General features: G+C 31.4%; 1 long non-coding RNA gene across 1 annotated transcript; it reads left to right on the top strand.

Annotated features, from left to right (window-relative positions):
- The first annotated feature begins 679 nt into the window (after nt 1–679).
- LOC110789218 (uncharacterized) lies at nt 680–3,740 on the top strand. Its single transcript, XR_002533554.2, has 4 exons — nt 680–1,008; nt 2,951–3,023; nt 3,105–3,157; nt 3,439–3,740. It is a non-coding gene; the product is annotated as an uncharacterized lncRNA (long non-coding RNA).
- The last annotated feature ends 5,072 nt before the right edge of the window (nt 3,741–8,812 follow it).

Below are 8,812 nucleotides of genomic sequence, written 5' to 3'. Positions count from 1 at the left end.
GATTATTTTTTCCATTTTTGTTTTTTAATCAATGTCAATTAAATTCATATGACCAAATTTCTTTTGTTTAGTAAAGAACCCATGAAATAATGACTAATACACATGGCTGACTTCCAAAATTCCTACTATATGTGTTTTTGACTTTTTTTTTAAATTAATAAAAGTACAGAACAATAGGGAGTACTTTTATCTGCTTTTTAATACTCCTTCCATCCTAAAAATATAATCGTGTTTGATTAAAAACACAAATTTTAAAAACAGTCAAATATAATATATGGGAAATTGAAATATATATATTGATGATTAATTTGTATTTGAAAGTAGAATATAATATATTTAAAACAAGTACATGAGAAATAGAATATAGTTTATGTAAAAAGGAATAAAATACATGAAAAAAACGGAATATAATACATGGAGAGGATTTCATTGCATTTTTTTGTGTGGTCCCAACTGAGGGTAAATAGAAAGTATTTTATATTCAAATCTAATATATATATATATATATATATATATATATATATATATATATATATATATATATATATATATATATATATATATATATATATATATATATATATATAGGGTCGGGTTCTGATGAGAATACATTTTGTATATGAGAACAAATCCTGACCCTAGATCCTAATACATCTTAACGGTTAATATTAGATGCATTCACTTCGTACAACTCGATTTTCTTTCTACTTTCTCCCTCATTTTCACGACATTCTCTCTCCTCATCTCCATTGAAGCTTCTTCATCCAAGCTTCTTCATCCAAGCTTCTTCCTCCATTAAAACTTCTCCTTCCTAGCTATTTTTCAAGTTTTTTTTCAAGTTTCTTCCTCCATTGAAGCTCGTTTTGATCTTTGTCTTCTCTATTTCTCCTTCAATTGCTAATTTGGAAAACCCTGAGAAAATTGAGTTTGTAAACGTACTAATGGATCGCTAAGGTTAAAGAAGGGCAACATTTATTGGATGATGAGCTTCGGCTTCTTTGTAAATCGGTATTTGTTTCTCTCTTCACTTTTGTGTGCGTAGGAGTAGATTTTTTCCTCTTTTGAATAGAAATCAGGTTCCTTACTACTTCCTGTTTTTACTTTTCTAATTGACTATTTGTATACAGTCTTCCGTGAATTTGGCAATTTGGAGAAGTAATTTGATTTTGTAATTTGGATTTAAGGAGAAATGATTGGTAGAGTTTTCTGGGATACATGTATTGAAGATTTATTTCTTTTGATTTCTTGAAATTACCAACTTGTATTTGGATTGGTTTTGATGCTGAATTCATTAGTAATCGCTAAAGAATGTCTTGTATTGATTCTTATTTCATAAGAAAGTCAAGAGTATGAATATGGATGGTAGATTCATGATTATTGGCAGCTTTGTGGTGAATGAGTACTAAATTGGGTTTCGCTTCTGTGCGTATCATTTGGGTAGTTAAATTGGCCAGTTAAAATTACAAGGAGCATTCGAGTTAGTTAGGCTACTAATCTAACCCACAAAGTACTGTAATTTGTTGATTTTGGGGGAGAAGACCGTCGTACAGGGGAACTTCATTAGTTAGCACTTTTACAAGGTTTAAGAATGGTAAAGGACAATATGTTATTGCAGTTGTTTTGTGTTTACCAAAGGAGGTTTGGTTAAGGTTTCAAAATGAGTTGAGAAGATATGTTGGAGATGTCTTACCATTCATTTCTCCGAGATCCAAACTTTGATTTTGTACAAGCTAAAGCTATTTGATCAAGAATAGTAATGTCATACATATATTTACGTACCCATCGTGTGCATATAGGACTAGTATTCATATAAGCTAACATAATGAGCTTCGCGAGTGAGCCTCGGCTCGTCCCTTAAGCTTAGGTATCCACTAAAACTTGTATGATGATGGGTACTTACCATTTTCGGATGATGAGCTACGTTTGTTTGTTCTTAAACTTTTGCCAAGATTCTATCCAATGGTTGCTCTACCTTCGGGATGGCTAGATAGTATAGCCAGAATAGCCAGTGCCTCATCCAACATGTTAGTTCCAGGCTCTGTCAATAGTCTCATTAATGTAGGCACAATTCCAGCTCTTACTGCCTTGCCTTTGTTTCCCTGGTTATATGCATAAGTTGAAAAGTGCAGTGGCAGCGTCTTTATGGATTCTAATACTCCTAAAACACACTTATTAAATTGATTTGGAAATCCGCCTTTATGGATTCTAATTAGTGGTAGATATTCATATAACCATAACTGACAATTTTATAGGTCTTTAGTGTCTCTACAGTCACAACTAAATAACTCGGGTTCTAATTTTTGTGGCTCTTTTAAAAAGCTTCTTCCAGACTAAGTTCATATTTTGTTGTTTGCTAATTCCATTATTGGATTAGATGTAGTATTTGATAACCTTGAGAAGGTTGGTGGCAGATAGAATCTCCAAAATAAAGCTGGTCTGCATGTAGCATGGGAAGGCAGTAGAAAATCTCACGGATGCTAGATATCTATAATTATCATAACTTTCCTTGAAAAAAAAAATTATCGTAACTGTAATTTCATATCTTTTGCCTTCCTATCAAGGGTTTTGTTGAACTTGTTTACTTGAAATTTTCATATACTTCTTATTTGAGCATACTACTTTATTTGAATCATGATGACAACGCTCTTTTTAGTTTATTTTATACGCCCAACTTCATGGACATGCTGATTTAGAGAGAGGGGAACTATGCATTCGATCTGGGGAACTCTAGTTGAATTCCTAGATGGGATTTGGGATCCTTGTTATAAGCAATGGTATGGTGTGATACCCCTATCTCATGTTGCATCATATTTTATCTTGTGATGGGAGTGAAATTTTCTTTCTCACAAGAGTGTTCACAATTGACTTGAACATCCATAAAGATATAAGGAAGTGTATTAGAGAAGATTATTTCCTCATTTTTTATGGACTTTTGACTACACTCACGCAGGAACATTTAGAAGAATCTGTTCAAGGAGCCCCTAACAGTCATGAAGTGCTGGGAGATTCGGTAGCTTGGGGAGGTTGTACAATAATATATTTACTTGGCCAACAACTACATATTGAACTTTTTGATTTCTCATATCACGTCCTTAACGCTGCAGAAGTAGAGGTCACGGAACTTATACAAATGCATAAAAATGTTCAGGGCATCCAGGTAAGAATTATTTATTACCTGGTTGTTTATTGCTCCAATTATTATGTTGATTCCGAATTCTATTTACCATGGTTCTTCACTGCTCCTTTTACAAAAACTTTGGTTCTATTCAGTAACTTTGATGTTGCCTATAGATATATTTCAATGCTGCTAAAGTTTCTCATTCCTGAGTAAGACTAATAAAGCTAATACTATGTTATCCCGAAAGATTGATGATGCATCTAATATCACCATAAACCTGAGTAGATGACCAAGCACAAATTAAAATCCAAGTTATTTAGTTGTGACTGCAGATGACTGGCTAATGAAGGCTGATAGCGCAAATTCAAAGGAAGTCTGACATATAGCGAAGAGCAGGGTCTTGTCAGTGGATGAAATAACTTGTAATAGTATTATGGTGATGATGCAAAATGTGTCTTAACTAGTTTGTTGTAATTGTATAATACCTTGTGCTAAACTAGTTTGTTGTTATTGTATAATTTATGGTATTTTTATGTACATTTGAGTTATTTAAAAGGAACCCTAATGCTAAACCTGGACAGGTAAAAATTTGAAATTGTGAACGAATATCACAATTTATTTATGTTGATAGTTTTTTTTTTGTTGCTTAAATTATATCTAATATTATGATGTACTTGATAGGTTCGTATAACGTTCCATATAGGTTCATACAATTTACATTATATGTTTGTACAACGTACCTTGTAGATTATTACGAAAAACTTTATTATTTATATTATTAAAGCGGAGTGGTGGTTAGTGTGGGCGCTCCAAAATCCCAATTCTCAAACCACAACTACTCCACGTCATCACCCTTAATTCCCTTAAATTAAGCTAAATCAAATAGGAAACTACCAAAGCATGGAATTAAAATATAAACACAACGCAAAAAGTACTAACAAAACAGAACAGTATTAAAAAATTTAGTCAATTTAATTAATAATATGAATAAAGAAGGAAACTAAAATTATTTCTCTACGGAGTATATACTAATTTAAAAAAAATCCCGTGCATTTTACACGAGCACAAACTAGTATAGTGTGACGCACAATATCGATAAGATTGAAAATGTTATTTTTTCCTATTTTCACTACTATTTTTACAAAATTATTCGGTTGTTTCGGTTAATCGTTTTGATTTTGGTATGTAACCTATTGATTACTATGATGTACCTTATATGTTTGTGCTATGTACCTTATAGGTTTATGACGTATTTATAGCTTTCTATGACGTACTTTATATGTTTGGATCATGTACCTTATAGGTTAATATGATTTACCTTATAGGTTTGTGCCATGTACTTTATATGTTGGTGCCATGTAACTAATAGATTTCTATGGTGTACCTTATATCTTTGGGTCATGTACCTTATAGGTTGATATCTTATAGGTTTGTGCCATGTACTTTATATGTTGGTGCCAAGTACCTTATAGGTTTCAAGTTTTGATCAGTAATAATAATAATAATAATAATGATAATATGAAAACCAAACATAAACTAGCTTTTAAATCTAATTGCTAAATTCAAGTTTCTCTCTTGTTCGAATCGATTTTGGATCTTCGGTTCGGATCGGTTCGGGTTGATTTAAATTTTACAAGTATTTTCGGTTCGGGTTAACCTATATGTCATGTATCATATGACGTACTTTATAAGTTTTTATGATGTACCTTATATGTTTATATGACGTATCTTGTATGTTTGTGTCATGCATCTTATATGTTCGTGTCATGTACCTTATAAGTTTGTGTCATGTACCGTATAGGTTTGTGCCATGTACCTTATACGTTCATACAACTTCCCTTATAGGTTAGTATGATGTACTTCCTCCGATTTTTAACACTCGCAGCGTTTGTGATTTCTACACTATTTACATATTATATTTTGACTATTGTTGGTGATTTATACGTAAGTTAAAACATAGCCATGTGGGATCTTGTTAGATTCGTCTTAGATTGTATTTTCAAAATATTAACTTTTAATAATGTTTGCTTAAAGAGAATTATAAATATTAATTATCAAAGTTGTGCATTGCCATGCGTGAAAGTGACAAACGTTGCGAGTAAAAATGAACGGATGAAGTATCTTATACGTTATTATGATGTACCTAATAGGTTAGTATGATGTACTTTATATGTTTGTGACATGTACCATATAGGTTTGTATGGCGTACTTCTTAGGTTAGTAACATGTACGTTATAACTTTCTATAACGTACCGTATAGGTTTGTGCTATGTACCATATAGATTTGTGCCATGTACTTTATAGGTTAGTACGATGTACCTTATATGTTTGTGCCATGTACCATGTAGGTTTGTGTCATGTACCTTATATATTTACCATATAGATTAGTATGATGTACCTTACAATTTTCTATGATGTACCTTGTAGATTTGAGCCATGTACCTTATAGATTTGAGCCATGTATCTTATATACCTGTGACATGTACCATATAGGTTTCTATGATGTACCTTATAGGTTTGTGACACATACTTTTGATTCAGGTTGATTTAAATTTTATAAGTATTTTCGGTTCGGGTTAACCTATATGTCATGTATCATATAGGTTAGTATGACGTACTTCATAATTTTTTATGATGTACGTTATAGGTTTCTATGACGTATCTTACTTGTTCGTGTCATGTACCTTATATGTTTCTTTCATTACCTTATATGATTGTGTTATGTCTTTTAATTATAGGGTAATTCCATGTACATTATAGGTTTGTGTCATGTATCTTATAGGTTAGTATGATGTACCTTATAAGTTTTTATGACGTACCTTATATGTTAGTATGATGTACCTTTTAGGCTAGTATGATGTACCTTTTAGGCTAGTATGATGTACCCTATAGTTTTATGCTATGTATCATATAGGTTAGTATGATATACCTTATAAGTTTTTATGACGTTACCGTATAGGTTAGTATGATGTACCTTATAGGATAGTATGATGTACCTTATATGTTTCTTTGATGTATCTTATAGGCTAGTATGATGTACCTTATAGGTTTGAGCCATGTACCGTATAGGTTAGTATAATGAACCTTATATGTTTGAGCCATGTACCGTATAGGTTAGTATGATGTAACTTAAAAGCCATGTACCATAAAGGTCATTGGGATCGGTTTCGAATCGGATCCACTCATGTCGGGTCATTTCGAGTTATTTTCATTTGGGTTTTGGGTTACCCAAATTTTTGTTAATTGGGTCGTGGGTCAGGAGTTCAATATCATATCAGTTCGTATCAAATCGGCTTATATCATACCTGACTTTTTAGGTTCTGTTGGGTTTTTAGGTTGGATAATGTTTTTCGGGTCCAAGTTTTGATTAGCTTACTTATTATCTATTAGCATAAAAGAAAATAAATTTAAGAAAATAATAACAATAATAATAATAATAATAATAATTGTAAAATGTAATTTGACTTTGTTAGCATTTGATTCATAATAATAATAATAATATAAAAAACTAAAAAAACTTGTATTTAAAACTAATTGGTGAATTCGAGTTGCTCTTCGCTACAAATCTTCGGTTCGGATTGGTTCAGTTTGATTTAAATTTACAGTTACTTTCGATTCAAGTAAATTTGGTTTCGACTCAAAGTCGGTTTGGGTACTTCGGGTTGTGTTGTTCTTGTATTGGGTACTTCAATTTGAGTTGTAATAGTATTGGGTCATTTCAGATCAAATCAATTTGGGATTGGTTTCAGTTTCGGCTCGGGTCTATTTGGCTATCGGTTTAATTTGAAGTCGTTGTTTTGGATCAATTTTCGGTTATGACTGTGTCATGTCCCTTATAGGTTAATGTCGTGTACAATATAGGTTTGTGTCATGTATCTTATAGGTTTTTATGACGTATCTTATAGGTTTGTGTCATGTAGCTTATAGGTTTGTGTCATGTACCTTATAGGTTCATATGACGTACCTTATATATTTGGGTCATGTACCTTATAGGTTTGTGCCATATACTTTAGATGTTGGTATACCTTATAGGTTTCGAGTTTTGATTAGGTTACTTATCTTCCGATTTGCACAAAAGAGTATAAATTTAAGAAAATAATAATAACAATATAAACTAGAGTTTAAAACTAGTTGTTAAATTCAAGTTTCTCTCTTGTTCAAATCGAAATCGATTTTGGATCTTCGATTCGGGTGTATTTAATTAAATTCTACAAGTATTTTCGATTTGGGATAACCTATATTCCATGTATGATATAGGTTAGTATGACATACTTTATAAGTTTTTATGATGTAGCTTATAGGTCTCTATGACGTATCTTTTATGGTTGTGTCATGTACCTTATAAGTTTATCCCATGTACCTTATATAATTGGGTCATGTCCCTTATAGGTTGTTTTCATGTACAATATAGGTTTGTGCGATGTACATTATAAGTTAGTATGACGTACCTTATAGGTTCTTACAATGTACCTTATAGGTTAGTAAGATGTACCTTATAGGTTTGTGCCATGTACATTATATGTTTGTGTCATGTACTTTATAGGTTTGTGTCATGTACCTTATAGGGTTGTGTCATTTATCTTATAGGTTTGTGCCATGTATCTTATAGGTTTGTGTCATATACCTTATAAGTTAGTATGATGTACCTTATAGGTTCTTACAATGAATTCTATAGGTTGTACAATGTATCTTATATATTATCAAAATGTAGTTTAATGTGAAAACAATTACTTTTTTAATAATATATTATTTTGATTGAGTTTTCTTTATTTATAAATATAAATAAATATTTTTACAAAATATTTTGGTTTTTTCGGTTAATCGTGTTGATTGTAATTTGTACCCTATAGATTTTATGATGTGCCTCATATGATTGTGACATGTACCTTATAATTTGGTATAATGTACCTTATAGATTTCTATGACGTACCTTATATGATCGTGACATGTACTTTATAGGTTAATATGGCATATCTTATACGAAGTAAATTATTACCATGTACCTTAAATTCCACGTTATTCACGTCATTTTTTTTTTGTTATCATTATATATAAAATCAGAGCCATAATTATTCTTTATCCCCTAATAAGAATGTAACATGCATATTTATATTTTTACAAGTGATAATCAGGCAATTCTAAACTCAGTCCTACGAATTTAAGGTCAAGAAGACGAGACATGAGACATGGTTTTGTTTTCATTATTTTCTTATCATTTGTTGAATGATCTTTATTTAAATGAGCCAAAAAAAAGATAGGAATTACTAAACTAACATATCATTCTATGCTTTTTTGTTTTCTTTTTCTTTTTGTTACATCGAGACTATTAACATTGTCAAACTTGTAAAAATACCTTATAGGTTTGCATATTGTACCTTATAGTTTTTTATGATGCACCTTCTAGGTTTGCATGATGTACCTTATAGGTTTGCATAATGTACCTTATAGGTTTATATGACGTACCTTATAGGTTTGTGCCATATACCTTATAGATTAGTATGACGTACCCTATTTAAAATTGTATAGATTGTGGGTTAACGAAGTTAAAATTAAAATTTGAGAACACAGGAAACCAACAATGTACTATATTCAGCAAGATGAGGTGCTGAGTTGAACAAAATCAACCAATGTACATCTGTAAGCAACTGGAGGTGCATCAAGAATTCAAGACTGCTCCTGAGACCTTGCACCATA

Source organism: Spinacia oleracea, chromosome 4, assembly GCF_020520425.1.
Source record: "Spinacia oleracea cultivar Varoflay chromosome 4, BTI_SOV_V1, whole genome shotgun sequence".
NCBI lineage: Eukaryota > Viridiplantae > Streptophyta > Magnoliopsida > Caryophyllales > Amaranthaceae > Spinacia > Spinacia oleracea.
The sequence above is the reverse complement of the archived record's forward strand: the minus strand, read 5'-3'. Positions and strand labels throughout refer to the sequence as shown.